This window comes from Melanotaenia boesemani, chromosome 6, assembly GCF_017639745.1.
Source record: "Melanotaenia boesemani isolate fMelBoe1 chromosome 6, fMelBoe1.pri, whole genome shotgun sequence".
NCBI lineage: Eukaryota > Metazoa > Chordata > Actinopteri > Atheriniformes > Melanotaeniidae > Melanotaenia > Melanotaenia boesemani.
In genome coordinates, this window is record NC_055687.1 from 161380 (window position 1) to 174694 (window position 13315).

General features: G+C 40.9%; 1 long non-coding RNA gene across 1 annotated transcript; it reads left to right on the top strand.

Annotated features, from left to right (window-relative positions):
- Positions 1-6274: 6274 nt before the first annotated feature.
- On the top strand, positions 6275-8730 carry LOC121642079. The gene is made up of 3 exons (XR_006010830.1): positions 6275-6500; positions 6568-6752; positions 8655-8730. It is a non-coding gene; the product is annotated as an uncharacterized LOC121642079 (long non-coding RNA).
- The last annotated feature ends 4585 nt before the right edge of the window (positions 8731-13315 follow it).

Consider the following 13315-nt stretch of genomic DNA (forward strand, 5'->3'; position numbering starts at 1 on the left):
GTAAAAAAAAAAAAAGAAATAAAAGAAAATAATAATAGTAATTAAAAAAAAAGGTTAAAAGCTGTGGTCCAATCAGTCTTCGTTACCTCACAACACGTTACCTTCCCTGTCTATATGGTCTATGGTTGAATCTACTCCGTCATCCCCGGGTGCTGCTGCAGCTGCAGGGCAGGTCGTCTGCTCAGGGCAGTCAATATGGCACGGCTGGCCATATACTCAAATCCCGTTAGTTAAAAACAGTAACCCGATATTGAAACCTGTGTTGAAAACCGCAGAGTAAATGCCAGTTATCGAACTAAATGAGGTTCCACAAAGTTATACTGTGATGTGTTCATGGTCAGCTTAGAAAAATGACAATTAGGCGATGGTAAACAACAAAGTTCTTATGGTGTTTTCAAATACAATTTCTAGAAAAAGAGAATGTAGGTATGCAACAATAATGAAGCTGCATAGTGCACAGTAATGATCAAATTAAAGCAAATATTTAATGTAATGTAAAAGTTACTTTTATCTAGTAATAATCACTTTTACATGCAGTAATTAATGAAGTAATTCAATAATTTGCATTCAAGAGTTATTTGAAAATGTCATTAATCTGATTAATGGCAGCCTAAAACTGTTATTAATATGATTGACTTATTTTAATCGATTCACAGCACTAGTTAAAAGTCATAATTAGGAGATAAAAAGTTGTAAATGTGATCAATATTATTAGAGAACATAATAAAATAGATGAAAAGTAAAAAAGAATGGGACAATGTTTTCTTTATAACATATTACACTACATTCATACACAACCATTAACATAAATACATCTATAAATATATAAATTATATATATACACACTACCGTTCAAAAGTTTGGGGTCACTTTGCCATGGAATTCAATAGGGAATATATATATATATATATATATATATACATACAGTATATATATATATATATATATATGTATATATATGTGTGTGTGTGTGTGTGTGCGTGTGTCTGTGTGTGTCTATCTATAACATAAAAATGGAAAAATGCAGTATTCTACTGTTTACAGTGCTATGCTGGCTATTGTGATTTTTTTTACAGTCATGCTTTGACTACTGTGATTTTCTACTGTGATACATCGAATACTGTGATTTTATGACGTGGATGAGATTTTATTGTACACTTTACAATATTCTACTGTAAAATAAAACACAGTACTGTAACTGTGATTAATACAGCAAATAACTGTAAATTTCACAGCCTTTTGTTACAGTGCACTCCTATAACCTCCGGGCCATCCTCCTATGCCATCTGGGGGGGGGGGGGGGGTACTGTCACACCCTGTACATGAACACACCAGAAAGTTTCCCACGGCTTTTACTGAAAAACAGAGCTGCTAGTCATTAAGAGTTTTTAAATTCAAGATTCAAGATTCTTTATTTGTCATTATACAAGTGCAGGACACAGGTACAACGAAATGACTTCCAGTACAACCCGTCCAAGACAGGATCAGGCAGACGCCTGAGAGAGAAAAAAAGAGAAATTATCTCTTAGTATATAAACCCACTGGACAACTCAGTGACTGTGTCAGCATGCAGAGCATGAGGAAGTGGAGTGATCAATGATGAAGAGTGGGAAGTGAGATCGTGAAAATGTGACCACGCCTCCATGGAGTTCAGAGGCAGACCAGGGCAGCCCAGAGACCCGGGCCCTCAGCAGCAGCCCCGGAGCACAAACACAAGCTACCCCACCCCGACGATAGCTCCAGCCCCACCTGAAGGGCAGCAGAGGAGAGCCCCAGCAAGAGCCCCCCGCGGTCTTGGGGCCCAGGGCCCCAGGAGCCCAGAGGCACCCCTGGCCCCCAAAAGGTAGAGGGCCCGCACCATGCCTAGGAGAACCAGGCCCACCGAGACAGGCGCCCAGCATGGGCCAGCACACACCCCGATGTTCCAGCCACACACCTGGGAAACCAGGGTGCCATCGACCCCCCTCCCCCACCCTCCACTTACTCCAATCTCCACCCCATATAATCCCACACTCACACCCTCCGCTGCGCTGTACCCACAAGCACTCAGTATCACACAGTCACATGCCACATAACCCTCCCACCATGCCCCGTGGGGGACGTCCCAGGTGGACCAGAGGACAACGAGCCCCAAGCCAGGTCTACAACACCACTTACAGCCACCCCCCCATCCCACACAGATGCGGCAGACCAGGCACGCCCCAGAGCCAACGGCCCATCAATGCTGTCAATCTGGGTCCCGGCTCCTGGGGCACTACCTCCCCCTGCCCACACCCAGGGGGAACAGGAGTGTGAGAAATTAGGGGCAGTGACCACAATGTGCTGGGAGTGAGGCCACCTTAGTAGCCCCACCCACCATGCACTGCATGACACGCCCCCCAGATGTTTGTGTGTTTGGTTTCTTGTGTTTTGGTGTCTAAGTGGAATTAAAACTGAGAGGCAAGTCGCCACAGGGTGCATCTGAGGAGGCCACTAAATGGCCCCCTCCACTCCACCCCACATGGCGTGCATGCCTCCCAAATCCCTGTGTGTGTGTGTGAGACAGAGAGAATGGGAAAGAAGAGGGGTCTGGGAATGTAAGTCCAGAGGGAACACTAACACTTTTTGATCCATCAGTCAGGGAACTGACAGAGATCTTTACACCATTCTGTCTTCACATCCAGATGGTATGAAGATTATTGTCCACACAGGGTCTTTGGATATTCTGAGGAGGAAAACTGGCTCAGAGATCCTGAAGAAAGACTTTTCTCTGCTGTTGTGTCAGTTTGGAGCACCATGTTTACATTTCAGGACCCATTCCTACAGCGGGTAAAGGAATTGAACTTTTCAGTAGACTTCTTGGCCTGAACACATGGTTATCAAGCGCATGTATCACCCATGGGATAAAGTTCACTGATAACTTCAGTATCTTGTGAAACTGTAAGGAGCGATTCAGACCTGATGGTGTGCATCCAAATCTAACTGGATGCAGATTATTTGGTGCACACTTGCGTCATGCTGTTGGGACGGCAAACCCAAACATGATGTGCAGGGGGCGGCGTGGCTCAGCAAGGTAGAGCGGTCGTCTTGTAACCCGAGGGTTGATGGTTCAATCCTCGGTCCAAGTCCAGTTCATGTCGAGGTGTCCTTGGGCAAGACACCGAACCCCTAATTGCTCCTGATGGTTCGTGGTTGAGCGCATGGCAGCTTCCGCCATCAGTGTGTGAATGTGTGTGTGAATGTGATGTATGATGTAAAGCGCCATATAAATGCGGACCATTTACCATTTTACAGATAAGAGCAAAGGACAAAGCAGAGAGGCGATCAACTCCCAGCTCTCCCCTCACCAGACCCTCTTCTCCACATCACCCAAGGTCTTCAAAGGATGTCTATCCTGGACCGGACCCCAGACCCCAGCGACCACCATCTACCAAGAAATACAGGGCTCCCCCTCCTTCCTCTCCTCTTAGATCATCTGTCCTGGCAGAGCAGGGCACGGGAAGATGTGCAGGAGGTTCACAGAGCAGCAGCAGAATTCACAACAAAGATAACATGCCATGATGCGTTCAGGGTCCTTGCTGTAGTTTTGCTACTACTGACAGCTGTTCTGAGATTGAGCCTGGACCCAGTAGGATTCCTGTGTTAGTAAAATAAGGAATCGAACACGGTCAGCTTGTGGGGTGAATGGATCTAATCTGTTAACTGTACCTTGTACAACTCAGAATACAACAGAGACCAGAGTAAACTTCATAAAGCTGCTGTACTTAATGTTAGATCTCTGTCCAACAATCACTGTTAGTTAATGACATAATTTCTCACAGTTTAGGTTCTTTTTCCTGACAGAAACATGGTGAACAGAAGACACAAGTGCTACAGTTCTTAATGAAACAGCACCCCCTCGTTTTAGTTTTATGAATAAATGTGGAAATGGAAGGGGGAGGAGAAGCTGCCTTATTTAAAGATTCAGTCCAGTGTGAAATCTGCATGTTAACTTTAACTTAGCTTGCATTTAATCATTTTAATGTAAATTTTATTGTGATTATGTGTTGATGCCTTTTACTATTTCTAAATGTCTGTAATGTTTTTGTTTTATGTAAAGCACTTTGAATTGTCCTGTACATGAAATGTGTTGTACAAATAAAACTGCCTTGCCTCACACACACACACACACACAGCAGTTGCAATGTAGCAAAAACAGATTTATTCAGCAAAGGGGCAAGAGTCCGGCAAGGCTGGAAGAAGCGGTCTAGTCCTGGAGGGGGGGGGGATATGCTGAAAAAGTCCAAAATCAAGAATCAGGGTCGGAAGGCAGGCAAAGGTCAGAACACAGAGACAGATGGGGTACTTATCCAAGACGTGAGGCGGAGCTCGGGGTCCAAAAACAAAGCTAGGGTCAGAATCCAGAAATCCAAGAAACCAGGCAAGTATGGCAAGCCGTTTTAACATTTAATACAAGATCTGGATATGTAATGTATTTTTAGATATCTGTTATTGAGTTGCAGATATCTTCAATAATTTTTTTATTAGAGATATCCACAAGAGGAGATATCTTTAACAACTGTTTTGCCTAGTCAGAAACAAATTATAGATATCCATGCACAGAATTCTTACTAGGCGAAATTACATAACAGATATCTGTAATTGCGTATTTTGTTACAAAAACACGGATATCACTGACGTAATTTTGACTAGTCATCGTTACATTTAGACTAGTCAAAATGTCAGTTAGAGATATCTCTAATTCAGTTTAGACTAGTCACATTTACAGTTATAATATCTATAATTACATTTTGACTAGTCAAAGCTCAATTACAGATATCTACAATGAACTTTACCTTCAACTCGTCACATATCTTACACAAAATAGCAGATATCTATAACTGAATTTTGACTAGGCAGAACTGAAATTAAAGATATCTTTAACGTCATTTTATCTAGTCAAAGCTGTCAGAACCATTCAAAACTTCTTCTTCGTGATGTTTCATGAGGGTTTAGTATTACCGCCATCTGCTGGATTCGAGAGTAAATGTTTGGCAAGTTTAGTAGTCTCAAATAAATTTAATTAATTATCTCTTGTGTCAGGCTCCTTTCTGTCTAGTCTATGGATGTATAATTAAGCCCAGTCCCAAAAAAATTTACTGAACTTTTGATCATTTTACACCTTTGCTAATGCTAAAATCCCCGGAAGCATTGATAAGTGACTGGGGCAGTGACTTCCGGTTTAAAAGGCGCAATCGTGAGAAGGGCTACTATCCAAACCACTGAAATGGCTGTTGTTGTTGATAAGATAATCAGAAAGTGCCACGAAATTGAACGCGCACATAATAATGGGGTCTGTGGGGAGCGGGAGATGCGTTCACTTGCCAGTTGCCACAGTAACTTAAATCGTATTCAACATTTGTTGTCTCCGCGTGTGTTGGAGGACCTACAACAAAGCCTGAGCGATCTCAGAACACTAATCAACGGACAAATGTCAGACGGAAATGGGGGGTTTTCAGCTCCTCGAATTCATTCAGGTGAGTTTTGTGTAGTCATTACCAGTTAGCTAAATTTTTTCTCCAGTTAACCCTTTATGGCATGACTTTTTGTTTTTTATTTAAAAATATATCTGGATCTAAACCTTGTATTTAGTTATATATCATTTAATAGTTAATAAACATTAGTTTTGAATAGTTTTTAAATGTTTTTGTGATAGCACCAAAACTTTGCCTTTTCGATCATAAAGTAATTATGCAGCAGCTTCACTACATTCACTAGATAGATGTGCATGAATTGTGCTTGCCCCTGGTCCAGTGGAGAGTAGACCCTGTCTGCACCAGTCAGACCTATACAATTGGGTATATGATGGCACTGATGAAATCTAGTGTGGTACAATGGCAAAAAACAAAGATCCTTTATATATCCTTTGCAATTATTATAGGTTGAAAATTGTATATTTTTTCATTATCCATAACAAATTGATTGGGACTTTAAAAAGAGGTGTAACTGTATGATGTTGTCTTGGGCCTAACCGCCTAAAATCATTGTTTTCTAATATAAATAAAAAACACATAACATAAACAGCAAATTCTGTGTTTCTACATCATTCTGCATGTGTACAGACTCTCCACCTCAAGTAGTAGAAATACAAGATCAGATGAATAAAATAATCAATGGGCAAACTATGGTCTTCTACAAACTGACTGAAAAATTCATTAATTCATTGGTACATCCCTGAAATGCTTATTAAAAACAGGTTTATTGTAATTTATATGGCTTCCTACAACACAATTTCTTGTTTTTCAGGGTGGCGAGGGCAACCAGCCATTAAAGTGACAAGAGATCAGATCACCTTTCTTATGAACCAAGGCAACACAGTTAAGCAAATGGCCAAAATTCTTGGGTGTTCCTCTTCATTTTTGTACAAGACAACAAAGACTCTTGGTGTATCTGTAAGAACCAGATTCTCTACATTAGAAAATGCAGAACTCGAGGCCCATGTCAGAAGACTTCAGGCTCAATATCCAAACTCGGGATATGAGGTAAATATTAATTTGTTTCCAATCCTTAAATCTTTGTTTTATTTAATTCTATTTTTTACTGTTTCAGATGATGAGGGCCTTGTTAAAAGCCGATGGATTTTTTGTTCAACGATGGAAGGTTAGAGAGATGTTAGCTCTGGTTAACCCAACAGCTACAGCCCGAAGGTGGAGTTGTGCAGTGGCAAGGCGGGTGTATTATACACCTTACCCTAACAGTCTGTGGCATATAGACGGCAATATGCGCCTCATAAGGTTAGTTTATAAAGGTGACTTGCTCATGCAAAATCTGTGACCTGAAGTTAGTCATATCATGTGAATACAACATCAGCTCTTGACTATTTCTTGGCACTTAACCTTCATGCATTGTTAAAAACCACTACCACTGCATTTTGTGGTTGGTGGATGTTAACATCCCATAAATTAAACGGCTTAAATACAATTATTTAAAATAATAAATAGATTAAAATATTAGATAATTCTGTTATTCAACTTTTTTTTTTGCATAAATATGTCCATCTACCTCTCTTCTAATCAAGACTACCAAATATTGAAAAAAAAACCATACGTTTTAATTATTTAATGACTGAATTTTGTGAGCAATGTCACAAATCTGAAGAAAAAATACACACAAGTACACATGTTTAATATGAAAATCAACTGTGGACTGGAATTTTACTTTATCACAGTTTTGGGTGTGTCAAAGATTAGTAATTTTAATTTGCATTTCCTATTTTGTGTTTTTTCCCTCCATTGACTCCCACAATAATGACATTTTTTCATTGATTTTCCATGACACTAATAATCTAGCATTATTGATTGTTGATGTTTTTTTCTTGTTGAGAAGAGATGAAATATGTGTTTTTTGTTGACAAAATGGCTCTAGGAACCCTTTATGTAGGCCTGTGCAATGAAAGCCTAATTTCATCATTAGACTCCATATAAAAACTAGAAAGCACTCGGAGAGTGCAGACCGACGCCAGGACAGCTAATTTTCCCTATGCACATGTAAATGGTTTTGTGGAATTTCCTTATGTGGTCTGTACTGTCTTTCTGCTTGTGTACATACTGTATTTGTACTCTACTCAGCAGGGTGCCAGTGTCCTGTACAGCAGTGGTTCCCAACCTGGGGGGGGGGGGGGCGCCAGAGATTTTAGGGGGTCCCCAGAGCTTTGCCTGCTCAGAGGTAGTGAGATTATCAAGGTGATTTTTTTGAGTAAAATTAATCTGTAGACATTTATACCTATTGTAAAGCAATGAGAATAGGAACAAAAAAACATATAACAGCAGTTTACAGGTGTAAATAAAGGTTTGTAACTGATCATTTTATTATTAAGATGTGTCGGTGCAGCAGAAGTTGGGGCTGAGGGGGGGCGTGACTAGTTTTGGACACAAGCAGGGGGGGGGGGGCTTCAAGGAAAAAAGGTTGGGAACCACTGCTCTACAGAGAGCAGCACCAGGGCTGAGAGTGGGATATTCTTTAAAAAATTCCGTGCAGTAGTTTTTAGGTGATCTTGCTTACAGACACACACACACGCCAACGGACCCGATCACATTACCTCCTGGCGTCGGTAATAATAATAAATATGAGGTTCTTTGGACAATACTGGCATATGTTTTGGGTTCTGTGTGTGTCATGGAGTGTTTTAATGGTCTGGTTGAATGGTGCGTGAGGGGCGGGGGGGTATATGTGCGTTTGAGGAGTGTTTTTTATGTGTTATAATAAGTCCATAAAAACAAACAACCCACAAAACACACACATGCCTCTTAGTCATATACACACAACACACAAAATACACATACCACCAGTCTTCAGACTATGTCCATTGTCGACCTAATTTAGTCCTGGGATAGACATGGTTTACACCTGGTTTTCAATTAATTCAGATCTGGATCAGAAATGAATTAGACCTAATTCAGATTTGAACCAGTTGAAAACCAGTTCTAAACCATGTCTATGCCAGGACTAAACTAGTCCAGCCTGTGTCCATCAGGCTTCCTGCTCACTCACCTGAGTATTACATACATTGTGCATTGCATTCTTATGGTCCTTCCACACTTTAAAATACTGCTTGAACATTTTTTACTTTTGTCACTTGTTATTTTAACACTGTTATAAAATCAATCACCTAAAAATTATTTTGTCTTTCTTTTCAGATGGGGATTTGTGGTCCATGGTGCCATCGATGGAAAGTCCCGGCTCATTACATATTTGAATTGCAGCAGTGACAATTGAGCTTATACTGTCTTGTCTCACTTTATTAAAGCCACATGTCTTTATGGTCTCCCATCTAGAGTCAGGTCTGATTATGATGGTGAGAACTTTCTGGTGGCCTTGGTCATGAATCTGATTCAGGGGGTTGAGCGCCGAAGTGTCATTACAGGGGAATCCGTACACAACCAAAGAATTGAACGCCTCTGGAGGGATGTGTTTTTACATGTACTACAATCATTTTACAACATTTTCTACTCTCTTGAAGATGCAGAGCACCTGGATCTCAGTAATGACATTCACAAACTGTCTCTTCAACTTGTCTATCTTCCTGAGATTCAAAAAAGTCTTGAACTCTTTAGAGAAGCATGGAACAACCATCCTTTACGCACAGAAAATAACAGAACACCCACTCAAATTTGGACACAAGGGATGCTGTCCAATATTGCTACAGACAATGCTGCAATCAACAATGTGTTTGGAGAAAATCCCTATCAGCACCAAAATCTGGAGGCTCTACTGGCACAACATGGGATTGACCATTTACCCACAGTAGATGATGATGAACTACCCGCTGTAACTGTAGAACAGTGTAACATCAATCTCAGTCAGCAGCAGAAGGACTCCATCTGTCATGTCATTGAGAACATTCCTGATTTGAAAACAAAGTATCTGACATGCTGTGTGGAAATTTCTAATATCATACAAACCTGAAACACAAATAAATGTAATACACCTGTTAATATTGTGTGATTTGCTTGGAGATTTTTTTGTCACCATTATGTGTTGTTTAAGTTATGTTCATTGTAGTGCTTGGTCGGCTTCATTAAATCTCTGGTGTTTTTCCTGGGAATGTTTGAGGTGTACACAAAAAAAAATGGTAAACAATGCCATCATGAACACACAAAACAGTGGTCCTCAAAAAGTGAGATTTTATTGATGTATTTTTTACTATGTTTGTGCATTTTATTGGCTGCTTGTACCCATTTTGTTTCAATGTGGTTCATGTTGAAATGACAATAAATTTCTGGAATCTTGAGTACCGCTGGATGTACATGAGCTCTCTAGCGGAGTGAAGTCTGGATTAGACCTTAATGTTGACAATCCTAGTTTAGTCCTGAGGGGTATTGCACAAAACCAAGATAAGCGATTAAGCCGGGATATGTTGGTTATCCTGGCTGAATTTAGCCCTAAGTCGGTTGCATGAAAGCAGCTCAAACAAATCCCGGACAAGTTACTGTGGTGATTTATCCGCTGCAGCGAGCCTGCTCCAGACCAGGCTAACTGCTCAGGCTAAGATTAATCCTAGCGAGTCACCTGCATGTCCAACGTCAATTCTGTGAGGAATTAATGTGTTTTACAGCATGTCCATGGTCTTCCTAAGTATGGCGCGTCATTTTAATCATCCAGTATTAAAATATCACATATACAGTCACTGTACATTTAATCCAAATCTGTTCGTAATCGCAACAGCCTTTTTATATGGATTCGAGTTGCAGTATTATTATTCTATTCTATTCTATTCTATTCTATTCTATTCTATTCTATTCTATTCTATTCTACAGTCATTCAGCAGACGCTTTTATCCAAAGCGACTTACATTTGAGAGTAAGAACAACACAAGCATGAATTCAAACAAGATGGGACGTCATAATTAAGTGTTAGTCAGACCGCTTTTGAGTCCAGTTGGACCCAGGTGCTGTCGTGTAGTGCTAGTGCAGTGCATATAAATTTTTTTTTTATTATTTATTTTTTTATTTATTATTTTTTTTTTTTAGTCATTTCATTTAAATACAGGATCACGATTTCATCACACAATATCAACTTGGTCATAAGTGCATGATTTCATCAGGCCAAGTGTTATATTGCTATGCTAATGAAGACTGCTCGTCAAATTGCTGTCAGAGGTTTTATAAATATGTGTTTTATTGCAGTAATTGAGATTACAAAACACAGCTGATGAGGTTTCAAAGGTGTTTTCAATTTAATCTGTGACGAGGACAATGTAGAATATATAGGTCCAACTCCCCTTCACCTGTTCCCTCTTCATAATGGCTTGCCCTTTTTTGGAGGATGTGCTGGACGAAGAAGCCCGCATCCTCAGAAGAGCATTCAGAAGTGAACGAGTCTTCAGGGACAGGTCAGATCCCCTGGCCTTTGGAGATGACTATCTCATTGAGAGATACAGATTTTCGGGTGATGGACTAAGATATTTATGTAGCCATGCCCTCATCTGTGTCACATTGAGATGGCTTGCGAGTGGGAGCTTCCTTTATTCTGTTGGGGATGCAGAGAACCTCAATAAAGGAACCATTTGCCGGACAATCAGATGCGTTTGTCTGGCGCTGAAATCATTCAGCAATATATTCATCACCTTCCCTGGCCACAGAAGACCCCTCTACATCAGGGAGGAGTTTTACAAGATTGCAGGTAACCTCAATTTTAATGTGCACCCATTAGTTTCTAAGTATATCCGTCACAGTTGGATACTCACTATTTTTTGTTACAGCTTTCCCTAACATCATTGGGGCAGTGGATTGCACACACATAAGAATCAGACGCCCCTCAGGTGAACATGAGGGAGATTACATTAACAGGAAATCCTTCCACAGCATCAATGTTCAGGTAAGAGTGATTTGTGGTTATGACCTACATGAATCTGTTCTGTGCATTTAATGACCTTAATAGGCTACAACTAAATATTTCAGATGATCTGTGATGCTGACTGCCTTGTGAGCAATTTAGAGGCAAAGTGGCCTGGCTAAGTGCATGACTCTAGAGTCTTTCGGGCTAGTCCAATTTATGAGAGACTTTCACAAGGTAGCCCACACATTTGTACTGTAAGCACCTTGGACATTGTGTGTGTGTGTGTGTAACTCTGTTTTCTAAATTATATTTTGTATTATCAGGTGAATTCTCTGGTGTGCTGCTGGGAGACAAAGGATACGCCTGTGAGTCATTCCTCTTGACTCCCCTTGCAGATCCCCAAACCCCACCACAGCAGGCCTACAACCATGCACACACCAAGACAAGGGCTCGAATCGAGATGACCTTCGGCCTTCTGAAATCTCGGTTTCAGTGCCTGCACCACCTGAGGATTTCCCCGGACAGAGCCTGTGATGTTATTGCTGCATGAGTAGTGCTGCATAACATTGCAGGCCTAAGAAAGGAGAGACCCCCCCCCCCCCCCCCCCCCCCCCGAGTGGCTGTTGATGTTGACTGTGAAAATGCTCCCATCTTCCCGGACAACATTAATGGCAGACTTGTCAGGGAGCAATATATTGCAAGTTTCTTCACTTAATTTTTGGATTTAGCCCCTTTATTTAATAAAAGATCTTTTCCTGTGTGAGCATTTTGTTTAGCACTGGTGGTTCTTTGAAATTCTTTTACATTCATGAAAAAAAGAGGATGGACACCAATGTTCTGGGTTTTTTTTTTTATTAAGCAGTCATTTGTCTTGGTTGCTTGGATCCTACGACAGCAAAAGTAACAGGGATTAAAACACTGTATTGCAGATATGGCTACTGTGTGCATTGAAACACTCACTTCTCTTTCTAGTTTCTGGATTTCCAGGTCCAGTTTTCTGAGTGTCCGGCGTTTGATCTCAAGATCCAGCTCTATTTCTTGGAGCTTTCTCTTTTTGAGTCTGATTTTAACATCTGCCAGCTCTATCTGTCTCTCCAGGTGCTTTGCATAAAGTGTTCTGACAGTTTGTGAAGTCTGTAAAGGAAATGTCAGTTAGCACAGCAGGATTTGTGCATAACGTAGATTTACTTTAGCCAATACTCACAATGTTACCAGGCCGCTTAGGAGACTGTGCAGCATCCGGGTCCTGCTACACATTTTCTATTAGTACCACATCACTGACTTCATATCCTTCATGGAATAAATAAGCAGGCCAATCCCATAAAACTGACATGCCTCAAGCCTTCTGGACTCCACTGACACAGTCTCCTCATCTGCAGACGTGCATTCTGCAGGTGCAGATGTGCCTTCCCCCTGCCGTATACATGCAGCGAGAGGACTCGGATTAAGATTTCACAGAACATACCAAGCCTGTGATTTGGAGACACTGTACTAACCGGATCATCTTCTGGTGGCTCCAAAAGTGTAATTGTGTTCCCAGACACTGCAAGGTTATCCAAAGTCAGACACTATATTATATTTGATTGTGTTCCATGTGCAGTAGAATTGCAGTACTTTGTGTACCTTGTATGAAGCGGACAGTTTCTGTGGCTGGGACAGAGTCAGTTACTGTCCCCCCCTGGATCCCCTCCATCACTGGCCTCCCTTTATTTAAATGGAGTGCCAGTTCCTCTGCTGGAGTGACATCCTGGCTTGGTGGGCCGCCCCCTGTGCCAGTTCTATAGGCCTTTTTTTAACTGCTACAATCATACAGACATTGAACATGTCAGCAGACACCTCATCTATTCACCTCATTTGTTCACGGTTATCTACTTTGGAGTCACTTACCAGCCTGCAAAATGTTCTTATATTTAATTTTTACTTGCTGCCAGGTCCTTTTATGGCCAGACAGGTTTGTCCTTTATGAAGGACAGAAAGATAAAATAGATAAAAACGTTACATGAGGAAAACAGATTAAATG